At 35.6% G+C, this 20,953-nt stretch overlaps 1 protein-coding gene and 1 pseudogene across 4 annotated transcripts in view; one reads left to right on the top strand and one right to left on the bottom strand.

The window, feature by feature from the left end:
* Nucleotides 1-20,953, bottom strand: part of EDA (ectodysplasin A) — a 427,522-nt gene that overhangs the window by 77,466 nt on the left and 329,103 nt on the right. The gene's annotated exons all lie outside the window — the stretch shown is intronic.
* Nucleotides 343-386, top strand: LOC122478116 (annotated as a pseudogene).

Below are 20,953 nucleotides of genomic sequence, written 5' to 3'. Positions count from 1 at the left end.
AAGTCTGATTTACGTTTATATAACACTCCCTCAATAATAGCAGAATATACTTTTTTTCCAAGCATCTATGAAATATTCACCATGAGAGTTAATTATATTTTGGGTGAAAAAACAAACTTCAACAAATTTAGAAACATCAAAAGAATGCAGAATGTGTTCTCAGAGTAAAAAGGAATCAGACTAGAAATCAGTAACACATAGAAAATAAGGAAAATCTACAAACAATTGAAAATTTCAAAAGCACACTTCAAACAACCTGTGAATCAGAGAAGTCTCAAAGGAAACAAAAAATACACAGAACTTAATGAAAATAAAAATACAACATATCAAAATTTATGGATGTAGTATTACAGCTCTTTTAGAATTTATCTAGCAGGTTTTCCGGTTTTTTTTTTTTTAACGTTTACATTTATTTTTGGGACAGAGAGAGACAGAGCATGAACGGGGTAGGGGCACAGAGAGAGGGAGACACAGAATCGGAAACAGGCTCCAGGCTCTGAGCCATCAGCCCAGAGCTTGACGCGGGGCTCGAACTCACGGACCGCGAGATCGTGACCTGGCTGAAGTCGGACACTCAACCGACTGCGCCACCCAGGCGCCCCTAGGTTTTCCGGTTTTTACCGGAAGACCCCTCCACAAAAAAAAAAAAAGAAAAAAAATTATGGATGCAACTAAAGCAGTGCTGACAGGGAAATTTATAGCACTAGAGGCTTACATTTAGAAAAGGGGAAAGGTCTCAAAGAAATAATTGAAATTTCTATTTCAGGAAACCAAAAACACAAAGCAAAATATAACCAAAATAATCAGGAGGAAGAAGTTAATACAGATAAGAGAAGAAATAAATGAAATTTAAAACAGGAAGACAAAAAGAAACTCAATGAAATAAAAATCTGGTTCTTTGGGGAAAAAAATCAATAACATTGATAAACCTCTAACAAGACTGACAAAAGTCAAAAGTAGAATGGACAAAAATCACTAATATAAGGAATAAAACAGGGGAGGGATCACTATAGATCTTGTAGCCATTAAATGGATAAGTTTCCTGAAGTAGGCATACTTTTCCTTATTCCTCTTGCTACATAAAACAAAAGATCCTGCACATTAATATATAATAAAATAAACATAAGACTTGGAAAGGTGGAGAGAAGAAGACAGACAAACTGTTTAGAAAACTTGGAACCCAAGGAATGACAGAATGATAAATTTTCCAGGTTTTCTTTGTGATTCATATACCCCAGATGTGGAACTGAACATGCCAGCAGCCCTGAAATACCAACAGGAGCAGAAAAAGAAAAACCTTAACAAAATCCTCTTTGACCTAAAGGCCCAGATAAGGAATGATCTGGCATGAGAGAAAGCTTTTAGACAATAAGTTTTCTATTCCAGCAACACTGCAGAAAAACACCTGTGGCTCCATCCCAACCATTCCAGCAAAGGATGAATGGGAACCCTAAAATTCCACTCTCATGAAGTTATAACAAGGTGCCCCCATCCCCTGCTCATGTGGGGTCAGAGAAAGTGAAATAAGGAGCTGGGACGTTCATCCCCATGAGTAAGTAACTAGACTACCCCACTTGCAATGTCAGAAGAGACTGACACATATGGTAAGTTGGAACTCCCACCCTTACCCAACAATAATGAGGAATCTCTTCTCCCTCAGATGTCAAAGAAGACCAAGTGTGGAACCTGCATTTCAATCTCTACCTGGAAACAATGAGGTGGACAACCCCTCTACCACCTGACAGAGCAGTGTCACAAAAATACATTTAAAGCAGAAGGTTTAAATAAGATCCAGAGCCTTAAAACAAAATGTAAAATGTTGAGGGTTTGATTAAAAAAACCATTTGTCATACCAAGAGCCAAGAATATCTCAAACTGAATGATAAAAGATAATACATAAAAACCTACAGTGAGATAATAGAGATGACAGGATTCTATGACTGAGATTTTTAAAGTAGCTATCACAAGAATGCTTCAATGAGTAATTATGAACACTCTTGAAATAGGTAAAAAAAAAATTAAAGCCTCACATAGAAATAGAAAGTCTTGGCAAAGAAATGGAAGATATAAAGAGGAACCAAATGGAAATATTAGAATTGAAAAATAACTGAAATGAAAAGCTTAGCTCATGGGATCAATAACAGTCACATGAAGTTAAACTTCTAAAACCAAAGACAAAAAGAAAACCTTCTTAGCTAGAGAAAAGTGAAACTTTACCTTTTAGAGAAAAAACAACTCAAATGGCAGTGAATTTCTTGTAAGAAGCCAGGAAGAACAGAAGGAAGTGGCACATTTTTCAAGTGCTGAAAGAAAAGAACTTTCAAACACTGAATCCTATACCCAGTGAAAATATTATTCAGGAATTAAAGGGAAATCAAGACATCTCAGATGAAGGCAAACTAACAAAATTTGTGACCAGCAGACCTAACCTAAAATAATGGCTACAGGAAGTTCTGAAAGAGAAAGGAAATGATAAAGGAAGGAATCTTGGACTATCAGGAAGAAAGAACAAAAGAAGAGCAAAAATAAGGTAAATACAATAGACTTTCTTCTCTTGACTTTCTGAGTTGCGTGTGACAATTAAATCAAGTTATAACACTGTCTTTCTTATGTGTTTCACAATATATGTGGAGTAATATTTAAGGCAATTATATCATAAATGGAGGAAGGGGAGAGTAAAGGGACTTAAAGACAGGTAAGTTTTCTACAGTTTACTCGAAGTGGTAAAATGTCAATACCAGTAAACTGGTAAGTTATGTATACACAATGTAATACCAAGAGCGACCACTAAGCAACACAAAGAGATACATTCAAAAGCACTACTAAAACGAAATTCTGCAAACGGTTCAAGTAACTCACAGGAAAGCAGGAAAAGAAAACAAACAAAACAGAGAATAAAGAAAATGGAAAAAAATTTGGCAGATTAAAGCCCTAATCTATCAGTAATTAGCTCAAATGTAAATGGTCTAAATAGCATTTCTTCTTTCTGATCAGTATGCAAAGCACTTCCAGTACTATGTTCAGTAAGAATGATGACAACATATACTCCTGCATTGTTTCAATCTTAGGAAGAAAGCATTCAGTTTTTTACTGTAAAGTATGATCTTGGCTGTAGTGTGTGTGTGTGTGTGTATATATATATATATATATATATATATATATATATAGTGTATATGTATATATGTATACACTATGTATACATAGTGTATATATGTATATATGTATGTATATATATATATATACATAGTGTATGAGGCAGTTCCTCTCTATTCCTAGTTTGTTGAGGGTTTGAATCATGAATGGGTGTTGGATTCTGTCAAGAGCTTTTTCAGCATTAATTGATATGATCATATAATTTTCCTCCTCTAGCCTATTGATATGTGAGGCTGAATTTATTAATTTCTTGCATAAAGCCTGGAATAAATCCCACTTAGTCATGATATATAATTGTTTTATATATTTTGGCATATGATTTGCTAGTATTTTGTTGAGGATTTTTACATTTAATTTGATGAGAGATATTGGCCCCTAGTTTTCCTTTTTAGTGCTGTTTTGTCTGATTTTGGTATCAGGGTATAGTGCTCTCATAAAATAATAGGGAAGTGTTCCCTCACCTTCTACTTTCTGGAACAGATTGTGTAAAATTGGTTCTAGTTCTTAAAATATTTGGTAGAGTTATTCAGTGAAACCATCTGGGCTTGGAGATTCCTTTTTAGGGAGATTTTAATTACATGTGAGCTCTATATATGTTGTAACTTGACTTGACACTTCCTCTTAGACCCATGGATTATTCTGAGGCATGTTATTTAATTTCTAAGTGATTAGAGATTTTCCTGTTGTGTTTCTCTTATTAATCCCATGATTATCAGAGAACATACTCTATTATTACAATTCTCACATTTGATGAGGTTTGTTATACAGCCCAGGATATGTTTTACCTTGATAAATGTTCCATGGTGCTTAAAAGAAATAGTTTGGTGTTGTTGGGAGTAGTGTTCTATATATATTAATTAGATTTCGTGGGTTCATTGTGTTGTTCAGTTCTTCTCTATCTTTGTTAGTTTTCTGTCCAGTAGTTCTATCAATTGTTTCAAGTTGTTGAAGTCCAAATTATATTTGTGGATTTACCTATTTCTGTTTTGTTTCATGTATTTTGAGGCTTTGCTGTTTGGTGTGTACACATTTAGGATGTTGCATTATCCTGATGGATTGATCATTTTATTATATTATCCCTTTTTTTCTCTAGTCATTTTCTTTGCTTGGAATTACATTTTATCTTATATTCATATAACAGCTCCTGCTTTTTTCCATTAATTTTTGCATGATATATCTTTTTCCATTCTTACTTTCAATGTACGTATTTGGTTGTATTCAAAATGAATTTTTTTGTAGACAACATGTAGTTGTGTGATATTTTATCACCCATTCTACTAATCTCTGTCTTTTAATTGGTATATTTAGATCATTTACATTTAATGTAATTATTGATCTGTTAGCACTTACATCTGCCATTTTATATTTTGTTTCCTGTTTGTTTCCTTTGTTTAATTCCTTTTTTCTCTTTCCTACCTTCTTGTGGGCCATTTGAAAATCTTCTAAGGATTGCATCTTTATTTATAATGTTTTTGAGTATTCCACTCAGTATAGTTTTCTTAGTGGTTGCTCTAGGTATTATGATACACACATAACTTATTACAGTCTACTGCTATTGATGATTTAGTACTTCAAATACAGCACAGGAGCCTTCCTCTCATTTAGGTCCATCTATACTCTGCATTTTATTTCTTTTGTTAAGAGCTCTAAGGAGATGCAATTCACACATACCATTCATCCATTAACATGTACAATTCAATGGTTTTTAGAGATGTGGAAACCTCACCACAATTCATTTTAGAACATTTTCATCATCTCCAAAAGAAACCACATACCCCTTAGCAGTCACTCTTCATTTCTGTCCATCTCCCTCCACCCCAGGGATTTACTTTCTGTCTCTATGAATTTGGCTATTCTGGGCATTTCATATAAATGGAATCATAGAATATGTTACTGCCTTCTTTCACTTAGCATAATGTTTTCAAGATTCATCCATGTCATACCACACATCAATATTATTGCCAAATAGTGTTCCATTGTATGAATATACCACATTTTATTTATCCATCCACCAGTTGATGGATATTTGGGCTGTTTCCAGTTTTCGGCTATTATAAATAATGGTGCTATGAACATTTATGTACAAGAATTTGAATATCTGTTTCAATTATTCGATTATACTTGGGAATGTGTATTGGGTCATATGGTAATGGATCATATATTTGGCATTTTGAGGAACTGCCAGACTGTTTTTTCCAAAAGAGTTAGTTGCATCATTTTACATTCCCACCAGCAGTTTATGATAGTTCCAATTTCTCCATGTTCTTGCCAACTCTTGTTATATTATCTTTTTATTATAGCCACCCTAGTGGGTACGAAGTTTTATCTCACTATTGTTCTGAGTTACATTTCCCTAATGGCTAATGATGTTGAGAATCCTCCCCACTTTTTCAATATATATGTCTTAACTGCCTTAAGCATTTCCTTTACATACATTGGACCACATCAGATGGTGTTATAATTTTTGCTTCAACCATCAGAAATGATTTAAGAAACTCATGACAACTAGCATAGTCTATTGTATTTACCCCTATTTTCACCACTAAGGTGTATTTCTTTCTTTTCTGAAGTTCTGAGCCTTATTCTGTTATCATTTCTGTTTATAGAACTTCTTTTAGCCAATATTTAAGTGTAGTTTTGCTTGCTAGCAAAAAAGATACTCTTATTCCTCTAAAAATTCCTTTAGGTGCACCTGTGGCTCAGTTGGTTGAGTGCCCAACTCCGGCTCAGATCATGATCTTGTGGTTTGTGAGTTTGAGCCCTGCATCGGGCTCTGTGCTGACAACTCAGAGCCTAGAGTCTGCTTTGGATTCTGTGTGTGTCTCTCTCTCTTTCTGCCCTCCTCTGCTCATGCTCTCTCTCGCTCTCAAAAATAAATAAACATTTAAAAAATTCTTTTATTTCCCCTTAATTCCCAAAGGGGTTTTTCTTGATGTAGATCTGTGGTTGACAGTTTTCTTTCAGCATTTGAAAAATGTACCATTTCCTTCTGGTCTCTCTGCTTTTAAATACGAAATGTGTTGTTAGTCTAACTGGTGTTCCCTTAGAAGTAATGCATCATTTTTTCCTGGCTGATCTCAAAATTTTAAAAATATCTTTAGTTTTCATAAGTTTAATTATGATGTGTCTTAGCATGGATTTGTTTGGGTTTATTATATTTGGGTTTCACTTATCGCCTTGAATATGTATTTTGCCAAATTTGAGGTTTTCAGAGTTTCTTACATTTAAAATTTCTTTAAAATTTAATTGTGATTAAAATACACATAAAATTCACCATCTTAACTATTTTTAAGTGTAAGTTCAGTATTGTTAATTATCTCCACATTGTTGTACACTCAGTCTCCAAAGCTCTTTTAACCTTGCAAAACTAAAACTCTACGTCCATGAAACAATGCTTCATTCCCTTCTACCTCCCACCCCTAGCAGTAATCATCTTATTCTTTCTATGTATTTGACTACTCTGGGTACCTCATATAAGTGGAATCATATAGTATTTGTCTTTTTGTGACTGGCTTATTTCACTTAGTATAATATCCTTAAGATTTATCCATGTTTTAGCATGTCAGAATTTCTATCCTTTTTAAGTCAGCCATTATTTCTTCAAGTACTTCTTTTTCTCTCCTTTCCTTTTGGACACTGATGATATGAATACTGGATCTTTTGTTGTCGTCCCAGATTCTCTGAGGCTTTGCTCATTTTTTCTAGTCTAGTTTCTCTTTGCTGTTCAGGCTGAGTAAATTCTACTGCTCTGACCTAAAGTTCACTGATTCTATCTTCTGTTATTGAGCCCATTCTACTATTGAGCCCATTCACTGAGTTTAAGTTATTGTATTTTTTGTCCTATAATTTTGATTTGCTTCTTTTAAAAAATAATTTCTATTTCTTTGCTGAGATTTTGTATGTTGTTTCCAAAAAATTTGTAATTACTTGTTGGATCATTTTTATTATTGATGCTTTATAATCCTTGTCAGATAAAATCTGATTCAACTGAGTGTTGGTGTCTGTTCTCACTCACGAGTTATATATTTCTTTAAACTGGAGGTTTTTGGACACTGTCTTACTAGACTTAAGATTACATTTAAAAAAAATTTTTTTTTCAACGTTTATTTATTTTCGGGACAGAGAGAGACAGAGCATGAACGGGGGAGGGGCAGAGAGAGAGGGAGACACAGAATCAGAAACAGGCTCCAGGCTCTGAGCCATCAGCCCAGAGCCCGACGCGGGGCTCAAACTCACGGACCGCGAGATCGTGACCTGGCTGAAGTCGGACGCTCAACCGACTGCGCCACCCAGGCGCCCCAAGATTACATTTTTAAAGGAGGGAGTCCTTGTGGTGAGGTATAATGTAAGGGTTGAGTATGTGTATATGTTCCTGCTGCATCTCACTGATGTGACCCTGACAAGAATGGGGCACTGACTCTTACTTCCTAGTTGCAAATGGGGAGTGGAAGTTCAGCTACCCCTCTGGCTCTGCTGGCACTATCCCAGTGAAAGTGGGGCACTGATCTGTAAAGCTTCTGTTATCTTTTTTTCTGGCTTTTGTTATCTTGGAATGGAAGTATAAGCTCAGCTCCCTGTGAGCCCTGCTGACTGACACCAGGGGAAAGGAAAGAAAAGTACCAACTAGCTCTACCTTTTACCACCTTGTTAATTTAAGACTGGATGCTGACTGAGGGTAAAGGTTCAGCTCTCCATTGGGCCCCATTGAAATGGGGGTGGGATGGGGATAGGGGTGCTGACTAGCTCTGCTTTGTATTGCCCTTTTCAGTCTTATTGCTGCCAGATGGATGTGCAAGTACAGATTCCCACTGGGTATCCCTGACACCAGGGTTGGGGGAAAAGTGGAATGCTTACTAGCCTTCATATGCATCCCTTTGTTCAGTCTTTTTGATGTGGAGGTGGTGGAAGCTCAGCCTCCTCATTGGGCCTCAGTGACATGGAGATGGTGATGAAGTCCAGTGGTGACTAGCTTTACTTTGCACCAAGTTGTTAACTCTTTTTGCTTCTGGGTGTGAGTGAGGCAGCTTAGCTTGCCAGTGGAGTGGGCTTACAATACTCTGGAAGGAGAATAGGAGTACCATTGCTTCTGCCGAATAGGGGATTAGAAAGACTGCCTGTCCAGTTCTGCCAACACCACCTCAGCAGTGGGAATAGGAGCATGATGCCTGCTTATTTGTGTGGAAGGAGTGGAGTGAAAGATTACTTCCTACTAGGCTCCATTGAAACTGGGGGACAGTGGGGAGGGCATGATTTTTTTTTTCTGTTGTTGTTTGGCTAGAATAGAACAGGTATTGCCAAAAGGTTTTCCATTGTTAGGCAACCCTTTCCTCCTTTCTTTTAGATATGGGTATCAGGCTTTTCTTAGAGATGTTTTTGTCTGTGTCTGTTGGCACTTATGGATTGGAGGCTTCTGTAGTGACCTGTCTGGGATATATAGGAGGCAAAGAGGAAATCCAGGGAGTGTACCACTGTATTGTTCCTCAAGTTCTGAGGCAGTCTGCTTGTTCTTTCCACTTTTCAGAGTTTTGTTTGTCGTGTTATATCCAGGGGATTTTAGTGCAAGAGGGAGGAGCTAGAAGGAAATTGCTTGATCTTGGAAGAAACATAAGTCCTTCTATTTTCTTTTTAAGAAAAAAAAATCAGCAAAGCACACAACACCCTCAAAAATTGATTTTTTTGACATCTAAGGGGATTTCTGAACAGTAGTAATGATTTAAGGAATAAACCATAGTGAAAGAATGTCTAGGAAAACTTTAAGAGATGGAGATTTACTAGGTTTATGAAAAGCACTGTAAAATACCTTTCCTAATTTCAGTGGAAATTTGTGGAATGTTAAGTGATCACTCTTGGTGTGGCTCAAGTTCTCTTCCTATACAATGCTCCTTTGTGGGTTTCTAAAGGTTTTGTTTCTTGGGGGAAAGATGTAAGTGGCAGGGAAACTTTGGCTCCTTCTGTATAAAACAAGATTTGACATTCACAGTTACTGTTAAGTAAAGGTAAGACTGGTGAAAGTAGGTTATTCTGGAGGGTTGTAATAGCAGCTGCTTTAAGCCTCAAAAGCAATAACAGGAAAATTTCCCCATACACACATTCTCAACTCAAAGTAATAGTAAGTTTTACTTGTTGGGATTCTTGGTATAAAGTATATAATTTCAAATTCAACATTTCAGAAAAGGCCAATATCTTTACTTTACAACCCCTGTCTTACATGCTATTTTCTGGTCCTTAAACTCTCCTTTACCCCTCAAATCAGTATGCTTCAGGTGTTGCTGCATTACTAGTACCAGACTGATTATAGCACTGAATATCACAAGGAAAAAACAAGTGTTTGACCATGCTAAGTCACTAGGAAGCAGCGTACTTCAAAGAACTTTCGAATCAAAAATACCTTGGATTGATTATTGAATATGCCACTAACCAGTTGTGTGGCTTCGGGTAAATTACTTAATGTTTGAGCCACAGTTTGCTCATCTGTAAAATGAGAACAATAATGTTGACTTTATAAGATTATTATGAGAATTCAATGACATAAAGTACATAAAGTAAGGGCCCATATTTTGTGCTCAACAACTCCAAAAAAGCTTCTAAAGAAGATGACTAGCCTCTGACAATTATGTCTGTATTCATGTGATATTTCTCCCACTTGACCATGTAATTAATGACTATTTCCTGCTTCTCCCATACCTTAAATCCAATCTCTGTACTTATGCATGTTACAGCTTATGGGACAAAGAGCCCATCATTCATTTGGAAAAGAAAAAGATTGATATGCTCATTTTTTTCTGATATTTATAATTAGTTAGCCCATCCCTAAAAAGAATGGGCTTCTGCAGAATAGAAGCCCAAGATGCTCAAAAAAAAGGAAAAAACAACATTAAAAAATTTCTGCCATGCAACATAAATATTTCTTGATAAATTCTCTTATATTTTATAGTCCAGGTTGGTTTCCACAGTACAAGATTGATTTTTGGTGTATAAATGGAGAAATTGAACCTAAATGTTGAGTTTTAATGGTGTATTAATGATACTGCATACCAAGGTCCTATCCCACCAACCTAAAAGGATCTAGTGATAAAGAGAGATGAGCATCACCAAGACAGTAGTTTGGGGGTGGGTCTAGGTTTTGCAGCTTTACTAAGATTCTAGACTTTCATTCAAAAATTCACTTTCTTCTGACGTATGGAAGTGTTGAATCACTATATTGTACACCTGAAACTAATATCACACTGTAAGTTAACAAACTGGAATTTAAATGAAAACATACAAAAAAAGCCACTTTTAGCTTTTTCCACCTAGAGACACTAAAGCAAGTTGGTGCCCTGCAACCCCAGTGGAATGCTTATCGCTAGAAAAAGTTTCTATCCAAAAAATCTCTAAAAAAAACAAACAAAAAACAAACCCAGTGTGTCCAAGACTCAGGCAAGAGCAGGTCAACATGAATACTTTAGGGTTAAGATTAGGTCTGGAAGCATCAAAAGGCAAAATGAACACCTGCCAAGAGGGGCAAACTAAGACAACGAACACTTTATTTTTGTTCTTTTTTTTTTTAACCACTTGTACCCTCTGCTCAAATTACCTCACATTTCTGAGGTTGATGTTATGTTTGTATGTAAAATGAGAATAACTTTCATTTAATGTGCAGGGATAATGCGAGGATTAGAATGCCTAGCACAATGCCCAGAACCTAGTAGGAATACAGTAGATGAAAGCTAATTTTAGAATTGAGCCTGAGGTCTATATCACAGCACGTGGCTTATTTAGTCCATAATAAATGAACTAGATATGTTAAATAGTTTTATTAAATAATTTCAAATCTGCCTAAAATGAAAATAATTCATGGCTGAAAGAATCCTAGAGGTCATCTAAGGTTTTTGATTTAAATGTGTAAGTGTTTTGTTCTGGCAGAAATTTGATCTCATGTGGTCATCAGCTCAAATTCTTTTGCTGAGGTATTCTGTAACTAAGTTATTCAGAAAAAACATGTGTTATTAGAGCCAAACAGCTAACATCATAGTTAAGTGTAAAAGAATATTTTTATAGTAGGCAAAATCTAATCAATTAAGACCAGGTATATCGGTTATATGTTAAAGCACAGATATATCAATATGACTATAATCTCACTCCATGTCTGCAAACTGAAAGATAGGAAGAAATAGTCCATACAAAAGGGTGAGAGAGAGGAAATAACTGACTTCTTGTTTCCTAGTTTAGACCACTCAGTTCTGCAAGGAAAGTAATGTAGCAAAGGTAGACTATCACTGTCAAAGAAGCTATGGAGATCAGACAGCACAGACATTTGAGTTGTGACCAAATATCAAATCACAAGGGGAGTAGAAAACATACCTTGGATTTTACTTTTATTTTTCTGGATTTTCTAAGCTACGGACACCTGAAATCGTAGAAAAATCAGAGCCACTTGAGTTGTGACTGAACGTAAATCACATGGGGAGTGGAAAACATACCCTGGATTTTTCTTTTCTAAGTTAAAACAGAAGCAATAAAAACAATGAAGAATACAAGGGATGAAAGAAAAAATAGAGTGGACTTCATCAATATTAAAAACTTGTGTGCTACAAATGATACCAATGAGAAAGTAAAAAGACTACCCACAGAATGGGAGAAAATATTTACAAATCATATATCTTATGAGAATTAAATCTACAATATATATAGAACTCAATAAAAAATAATCCACTTGGAAAATGGGCAAAAAAGAGGTTAGAATGGGAGAGAGCCAAAGCATAAGAGACTGTTAGAAACTGAGAACAAACTGAGGGTTGATGGGGGGTGGGAGGGAGGAGAGGGTGGGTGATGGGTATTGAGGAGGGCACCTTTTGGGATGAGCACTGGGTGTTGTATGGAAACCAATTTGTCAATAAATTTCAGAAAAAAAAAATAAAAAAAAAAAAAAAAAAGAAAATGGGCAAAAGATCTGAATAGACATTTCTCCAAAGGTGATATGCAAATAGCTAATAAGTACATGAAAAGATGCTCAACATCATTAGTCATCACGGAAATATAAAGCAAAACAACAATGAGAGACCACTTCACACCCACTAGATGGCTATAATAAAAAAAAAACCAGATAGTAATAAGTGTTGGTGAGAATGTGGAGAAATTGGAATCCTCATACACTACTAGTGGGATTGTAAAATGGTACAGCTACTTTGGAAAACATTTCTGGGAGTTCCTCAAAAGGTAGAACAGAGAGTTACTATTTGACCCTGAAATTCTACTCCTGGGTATATACTTAAGAGAGGTAAAAATATATTTTCATTAAAATGTATACATGGAAGTTCACAGCAGTATTATTCATAATAGCCCAAAGTGGAAACAACTCAAGTGTCCATCAACTGATGAATGGATAAAATATGGTATATCCCTAAAATATTATTCATCCCTAAAAAGAATGAAGTACTGATACATACTTCAACATATATGAACCTTGACAACATAATGTATGTTGTCAACAAATATTGTATGATTCTATTTATATGAGGTACTTAGAATAGGCAAAGTCACAGAGACAGAAAATAGAAGAGCAGTTACCAGGAGCTGGTGGGAGTGGGAAAAGGGGAGTTATAGTTTAATGGATGGAGAGTTTGTTTCTCTTTGGGAGGATGAAGAAATTTTGGAAATGGAAAGTAGTGATGGTTGCAAAACATTGTGAATGTACTTCATGTCACTGAATTGTATCCTTGAAAATGGTTAAATGGTAAATTTTATGTTATATATATTTTATCATGATAAAAAAAGAACGAAGTATTGATACATGCTACAAAATGGAGGAACTTTGAGAATCTTATGCTAAGAGAAAGAAGTCAGACACAAAAGACTATATATTATATGAGTTCATTAGCATGAAATGTCCAGAATAGGGACATCTACTGGGACAGAAAATGCGTTAGTGGTTGCCTAGGGCTGGGGGAGGGAATGGAGAAGTTAGGAGATGATAGCTAAAGACTTTCTTTTTGAAGTAAGGAAAATGTTCTAAAGCTGATGTTGTTGTTGGTTGTACAACTCTGTGAACAGTCTAATAACTACTGAGTTGTATGTGTTAAATGGGTGAAGTGTATGCTATGTGAATGATATCTCAATAAATCTGTTTTAAAACAATAATGAGGATTATAACAGTGAATAATTAGTGAGCAATGTATTACTGAGGTGCTTTGGAATTTTGCTGTATGTATACTATTTAATATAATATTTATATTTCTATGTGTAGCTATTTTAATAAAACATTGATTTTAATTTTTTAAAAAAGAGAGAAGTGAGCTAATATCATTTTCTCAAATAAATTACATCTGTATAAAGGCTGGCTGGCATTTTTACTATACTGACAAAGGCCAAAGTACTTTGTGGCTACATCTGCAAACTACAAAGGAAGCTAACAGGAAATGAATTTTTTCCCTGAATGTTGGAAGTGCAAATGTAATCACATCTGAAGAACCTCATATTTATACGGTGTTTAATTTACAAAGCACTTTCTGATGTATTTATCCTGTTAATATCCTTGTGAGGTGATTAGGATAACTGTTAAGCCATCTACCTCCCATTCCCAAGAAATTAAACAGAGGTTTGATTCACCTAAATCCCACAGTTAGTTAGTAGTTGGACTAGATCTGAATTCTAAATCTATTTTCTGCCAACTATTCTGTTTAATCTGTTATTCTGTTCAAAAAATTAAATCACACAGTGCTCCATAAAAAGGATACATTTCAACATAGGAAAAGCGAACAAAAATATAAAAAAATATATAAATAAGCCATTAATATATAAAACTCTCATATGTTGTCCATTTGTTTCTAATTCCCATTTATCTTTTTGTGACCTCTGGACAAGTTTAGTATGTTATTTGCATTTGCAGCCTTAAAAAAAAGGCATGAATAGCATAAGATAAACCCAGACAAGGTTTAGGGCAAATGGGTTCTAGGTAATAATATTGTTGATAAGTATTTTCTGGATACGTGCATTATATTACTTTAGAATTAGATCTTGACATGGTCTATTACTTCAAGGAACTGTCAATCTTACAGGAGGAGGAGGAGGAGGTAAGACACAAAAACAATATGTGACCAATAAAGAAACAAACTGGAATTGAAGAGAGTTAGGATAGAAGAAAAATGATAATGGACTCGAGGGTAGATAGGATGGCTTTGAACAATGACTTAAAAAGAGTTCAGAAAAGCCTTGGTTGGAATGCCTCTTTCACGTCAGTCATTCCTCTGTAAAAGGGAGAGGAAAGAGATCCTAATCAGAATAGCAGTAAGAGTGCAGTTTGTATTTATTTTTCTCATGCAGGTCTCAACCTGAGATCATATAGAATGCGAAAAATGAGATCATATACAATATGATATTAAAGTCCATTGTTATGTTTTTAAGAATATAATTGTTGAGTGAATTTGCTTCACTGGACAGACAACAAGGAAAAATGTCAAATTATTTGGTGTTTGTTCCAAGAAATGCATCCAGAATCTTTGACCTTATCAATCAGTAATGTGAACGAAGAAAATAGCTTCTATAATCTCTATGGCACTTGAAAAAAAAAAAAGAAGCTATTCCTCTATTAATGATTTTCATATAGAGCCTCAGGAAATATGGAAAGAACATTTTCAAGACCTGGCACATAATCCAAATCTGACCTTTGTATTCTTTTTTCCCTTTACAGCTATCTCCATTAAACTGTTTCCTAAGAATACAGAGGAAGCTATGACTGAAGACAAATGGATGCACCTTGTTTTCTTCAGATTGTTACACTCCCACCAGAAGCCTGCTTAATACCCAGTGGGAGAAATTATCAGGTACTTTGTTGGAGACCAATAGGTTGAAACAGTGATTCTTAGTTCTGGTTTTATAATAACCCATTGGCTCTCTGATTTTTTCCAGGGATATTAGGAAATTCTTGGAAAATTAATTTCAGCTCACTTTGGATTTTACTATAAATATAGGCCAAATGGCATTTCTTTTGGGGAGGAGAAGAATCTTGGCCAGGGAAAGAAATCCAAATCCAGCTAACATTAGAGTATTCCCACTCCAGAAGTGGCACAAAAGCAAGCTATGACTTTCCATTACTTCTCTGGTCACAGAGAATGTGAGAAAGGACATAGATAACTTTGATGTTCAGGTTCTAAAACCTTAAAAGCACACACACCTAGAAAACTACTTAATTGTTAATGGTGGCTATGTCTGGAAACTGAGGTTGTGATGTTACTTTCCTTGTGTTAAATCAAATTTCTCTCATGTTTAACTTTGTTTTAGAAGGGACATGCATTGCTTTCATATTTATTAAAACTTTCAGTTGAGATTTTAGAAGCCAAAAATGAAATAAATTAGAATTACTAAGTCTAAAAAGACAAACTAACTAGCTTCAAGTCTGAAAACAACTGGTTAAAAACATAAAGACCAGTGCTGTAGAATTCTTACACTGCCACAGCCACAATTTTGAGCCACATATGTACTTTTAAATTTTCTATTAGCCATATTAAAAAGTAAAAAAGTGAAATTAATTTTACTTAATATATCCAATTTATTGGATTTTAACTCAATATATCCAATATATTATAATTTCAACATGTAATCAATGTAAATATGTATTAATAAGATGTTTTACATTGCTTTTTTTTTTTTGGTACCTAAGTCTTTGAAATCTGGTGTGTATTTTACATTTACAGCATATCCTAACTCACATAGGTCTATGTGTAACTCACTTTATTTAGTTAAAAAAAAAAACAACACAATGGAACAATCACCTGGGAACCAATCACTTAAAACAAAACCTAGGACTTTGTAAAAACTTACATCCAATCATGCAGTTCCTTCTCACTCTCACCTCCTATCTCTCTCTCCCCCACCCAAGGTAAACTATCCTGAATCTTGTGTTCATCATTCTTTTCATATAATTTTCATATAATTGTATCACATTTATATGTATTCCCAAAAAGCTTTCTTTAAGAAAAAAAACCTTAGCTGTTTGTAACTATATAATGGTTATAATACTGTATTTAATATTTTGGAAATTACTTTTTTTCAGTATTCAAATAGGTTTTGCGTAATTATAGGTCCAAGGTGATGTTTCTTTTTAATTTTTAAAAAACGTTTATTTATTTTTGAGAGACAGAAAGAGCACAAGTGGGGGAGGGGCAGAGAGAGAGAGAGAGGGAGACACAAAATCTGAAGCAGGCTCCAGGCTCCAGAACAGAGCCTAATGTGGGGCTCAAACTCATGAGCTGTGAGATCATGACCTGAGCTGAAGCCCAATGCTCAACCGACTGAGCCACTCAGGCATCCCATAAGGTGATTTTTGTCTTAAATGCACTTATTACATACATACTATTTTTATTTTTTCCAGTTTTATTGAGATATAATTGACATATAACAGTAGATTAGTTTATGGTGTACAAGGTAATGATTTGATATATGTATATATTATTTTATAATTTATTAATCTTTAAGATGGCTTCTAGTAGAGTTGGTTAAATACCATACATATTTCTTTCTAATTACAATGTTATATGGTTTTTGCCTAGCAGCTTTTAAAAAAAAAATTTTTTAATGTTTAATAATTTTTGAGAGATGGGGGAGGGACAGAGAAAGAAGGTGACAAAGGATTTGAAGCAGGCTCTACGCTGACAGCAACAAGCTTGATGTGGCACTCAAACTCATGAGCCGTGAGATCATGACCTGAGCTGAAGTCAGATGCTCACCGACTGAGCCACCCAGGTACCCCAACTAGCAGCTTTAATGTATAGTTAATAGCTTACTTACTTGGCACCATAGAAGTGACTCCACAGCAATGAGTTTTCTGGATAACTAAAACTTACTCCAGTAATAGCAAACTTTGAAATCTGACAGAAATCTTTCTAAAATGTTTTGAGACTTCTTTGTCTTGTCATGTCAGATATAGTTGTCTGTTGAGGACTAAGCATCACTATGAAAATTCCCTACTGGACCATCGAGTGACGTGCTCAGTGTCTACTAAGGCATACAGGGAAGTTAGAACCCCTACATGAATGATCCCAAGTGACTTCATTTTTCTTGTTCTGTTTTTAGAATTCTGTCTTTATACTAACTATGCCTTCTTAGGGTATCAGTTTCCTTACATCTAGTAGACCCCTTCTCTCATTAAAAAATTTTTTTTAATGTTTATTTATTTTTGAGAGAGAGACAGAGCACAAGTTGGGGAGGGGCAGAGAGAGAGGGGGAGACACAGATTCTGAAACAGGCTCCAGGCTCTGAGCTGTCAGCACAGAGCCTGATGCAGGGCTCGAACGCACACACTGTGGGATCATGACCTGAGATTAAGTCAGTCGCTTAACTGACGGAGCCACCCAGGCACCTTGACCCCTTCTCTCATTTTAATTGGTTGTCAGACAACTAAGCTCATTATATTAGTAAGCAACCTTTATTTTATATACAGCACTAAATCAAGATGCTTAGTAAAGTTGGCACTACTCCTCTCTTATAGGTGTAGAGTGAGAGGCCTCATTGGCTTGAGATTTTGTTTCCAGATCATAGGGCTTTCATCTCACCTCCTGTGAGGTGTCCAGGCTGTGTTCTGGATGTTTGCGGTTGCTAAATAAAAGACCTCTGAATAATCAGGGTATACTGAGAATAAGTATATTTTACTTACAAAACTTGTATTCTGTATTTTCCTGCAAGATGGACAAAATCAGATGTAACAAACTATCAATAGTAATACCAGTTTGTGATATTCAATTTTTATTCTTTAATTTTTTTTTGAGAGGGAAGGTGCAAATAAGCAAGGAGTGGGGAGAGAGAGAGAGAGAGAGAGAGAGAGAGAGAGAGAGAGAGAAGCAGGGTTTGTGTTTTTACCTGAAGTGGGGCTCGTGTTCACCTGAAGCTGGGCTCAAGCTCACCCAAAGAGGGGCTCAAGCTCACCTGATGTGGGACTCGAACTCACAAGCTGTGAGATCATGACCTGAGCCAAAGTCAGATGCTTAACTAACTGAGCCACCCAGGTGCCCCTCAATTTTTATTCTTTAACTTTTAATTCATTGGAGGGAGAAGCAAAAGAGGTCTCTTAAGCCTTATTTAAACTACAGACTCCACCTTGATCCTAACAGCACTTTACATTTTCTAAGTGCTTTAGTATATATTATCTCTTTTGATCATCACAGTCCTGTGAGATAAGCAGAATAGCTTCTTTTCTCCACTATAAACATGGGTAAGAGACCATGATGTTTGAAAAAAGCATTCTTATCCATTTTATCTATAACCTGACAAGTAGATGGATTAGTACTACTCTTATGTTACAGTTGATACTAATAATTACCAATTATTGAGCACCTGTTATGTGCTAGCATTGAATTAGGAATTTTATATTACCTCTAATCTTTATGATATCTTATCAAAGAAAATATCATTATTGTCTTTATATAATGAGAAAACTTATGCTGAGAGAGGTTATGTGACTTGGCCAAGGCCACAAAGCTAAAAGTAGTAGACCTCAGATTTGAAATTAGGTCTCTGTGATTTTAAATTTGAAATCAGGTCTATGTGGCTTTAAATTCTATGCTATTTCTCTGCAACAAGGTGTCTGAGAGAGAAATCAAGGGTCAGAAAGATTGCTTGATAATATCAACTGAGTTTTCTTTCTTGTATATATATTTCAACCATATACTGGCAGCTTTACTGTACTAAATTTGGGCCTTATTTCTGATAGCTTCTGGATTTTGAATACTATGCTAGGGGATGGGGAGAAGAGATTAGATTCAAAATGCTGAACTGAAACTTGAAAACAACCTGAGTTAAAATATTTGTACCACAAATATACTCCTCTCCCTTAAGCAAGTTACAGTGTAAACCTAAGTTTATAAAGTTTTGGAGATGACTTGTAAAGATAGGGCACTATACAAACCAATGACTCTGTGACTCATGAAAGAAGTTTGTCTTTACAGGGCACCTGGGTGGCTCAGTCGGTTATGCGTTGGACTTTGGCTCAGGTCATGATCTCATGGTTCATGAGTTCAAACCCCGCGTCTGGCTCGGCTGGCTCTGTGCTGACAGGTTGGAGCCTGGAGCCCACTTCAGATTCCGTGTCTCCCTCTCTCTCTGACCCTCCCCTGTTCATGCTCTGTCTTTCTCTGACTCAAAAATAAATAAACATTGAAAAAACAAAAAAAGAAGTTTGTCTTTGCTTTTGAACAAAACAGATATTTAAATGTGTAACATGAAATATAAAATTTCACTTTTGAAAGCATGCAATTCATACTTTAAAATTTGATCATTTCAATGTAGTTTCTTTTTTTAAATAAATGAAATATATCTGAAATTTGAGGAGAGAATAAAATTGCTGTATTTACAATAGCTGAACACACTGTCAGGAGATACTGTGAAGCTATCATGAGGAACACATTCTTTTTCCATTTCCTTTTTAAGAAGTCATATTTCTAAACAGATCAGGATCAAAACATAGCGAATTACCAAGTCAATCTTCTTCCAGCTCTTCTGGCACAAAGTAAGATAATGATGTGCTGAATTTCATCTACATGACACTACTAACTTTCTGGCTATAGGCTAGGCCTATGAGTTGTTTTGCTATAGAGAGAAGAGATCTGCACAAAGCCACCTTCTAATTAGTACACTATTTAACAAATAGCATAGGTTGCTTAGAACCCTGGCTTGGCATATGTAGTACCTAAGTGAGGCTAAACCCTCAAGAACTGACCTAAATTACTACAGTACTAGATTCATTAAAGAGGGTATATACTGGAAGCAGTGCTAAAATGCAGCTAAGAAATAAATAAATAAAATGAAGCTAAGACTCATAAGTCTATATATAGCAAAGCATCCTTGGTTCTTAATTATTTCAAAAATAGCTCTCTCTACATTTCTGAACATGTTAATGGCATAGGATCTATGTCTTCTAAATCAGCTTGGAATCCTAAACAAGAAAGAAAGTAGGATGAATCATTGATTTCAAATTATATTGAGGTTCTAAATGTATTTTGCTACCTTGCACCAGAGATTACTAAATAGAATATCAGAGAGGGGTACCTGGGTGGCTCAGGTCCTGATCTCGCGGTTCATGAGTTTGAGCCCCACATTGGGCTCTGTGCTGACAGCTCAGAACCTGGAGCCTGCTTTGGATTCTGTGTCTCCCTCTCTCACTCTGCCCCTCCCCCTGCTCATGCTCTCTCTTTCTCTCTCTCTCAAAAATGAATACACTAAAAAAAATTTTTTTTAGAATATCAGGGAAATTAAAACTGCTACAAAAGTTAAAAAAACATTACACATGGCTTATATATCTTGTATTTAGTAGAAAGGAAGAGTTGTGTTGGCCTAGCTAGTATTTCTTTCTCAAGTGAACAGAGGGTAGAAAAGAGACACAGTGAGGTGGGGAAGATGCCAAGATAATTTGGGACTAAAATACCATTTATGAAATGTCTGAGTGGGCATTTGAAAGCTTCTCAGGCAGTTCTGGGATCTTAACACATTTTCTCTGCCCAATTGTTCTGGCTTCCCTCAGTCCTTCTTCCAAGCTCCTACATTACATATTGGTTTTTATTTAAGCCATGAGGAGAGCTAAGAGACCTAGGGGGTTTGGTTAGCCTTTGCATTTGCTGTTCCCTTTGTCAGAATTGCACTTTCTACTTTTCTTTATTCAAGTCCTATTCAGGGAGAAGATATTTGCAAATGACATATCAGATAAAGGGTCAGTACCCAAAATCTACAAAGAATTTATCAAACTCAACACCCAAAAAACAAATAATCCAGTGAAGAAATGGGCAACAGACATGAAAAGACACTTCTCCAAAAAAGACATCCAGATGGCCAACTG

The sequence above is a fragment of the Prionailurus bengalensis genome, chromosome X (genome assembly GCF_016509475.1).
Source record: "Prionailurus bengalensis isolate Pbe53 chromosome X, Fcat_Pben_1.1_paternal_pri, whole genome shotgun sequence".
Classification (NCBI taxonomy): Eukaryota; Metazoa; Chordata; class Mammalia; order Carnivora; family Felidae; genus Prionailurus; species Prionailurus bengalensis.
This window is presented reverse-complemented; position numbering and strand designations above follow the sequence as displayed.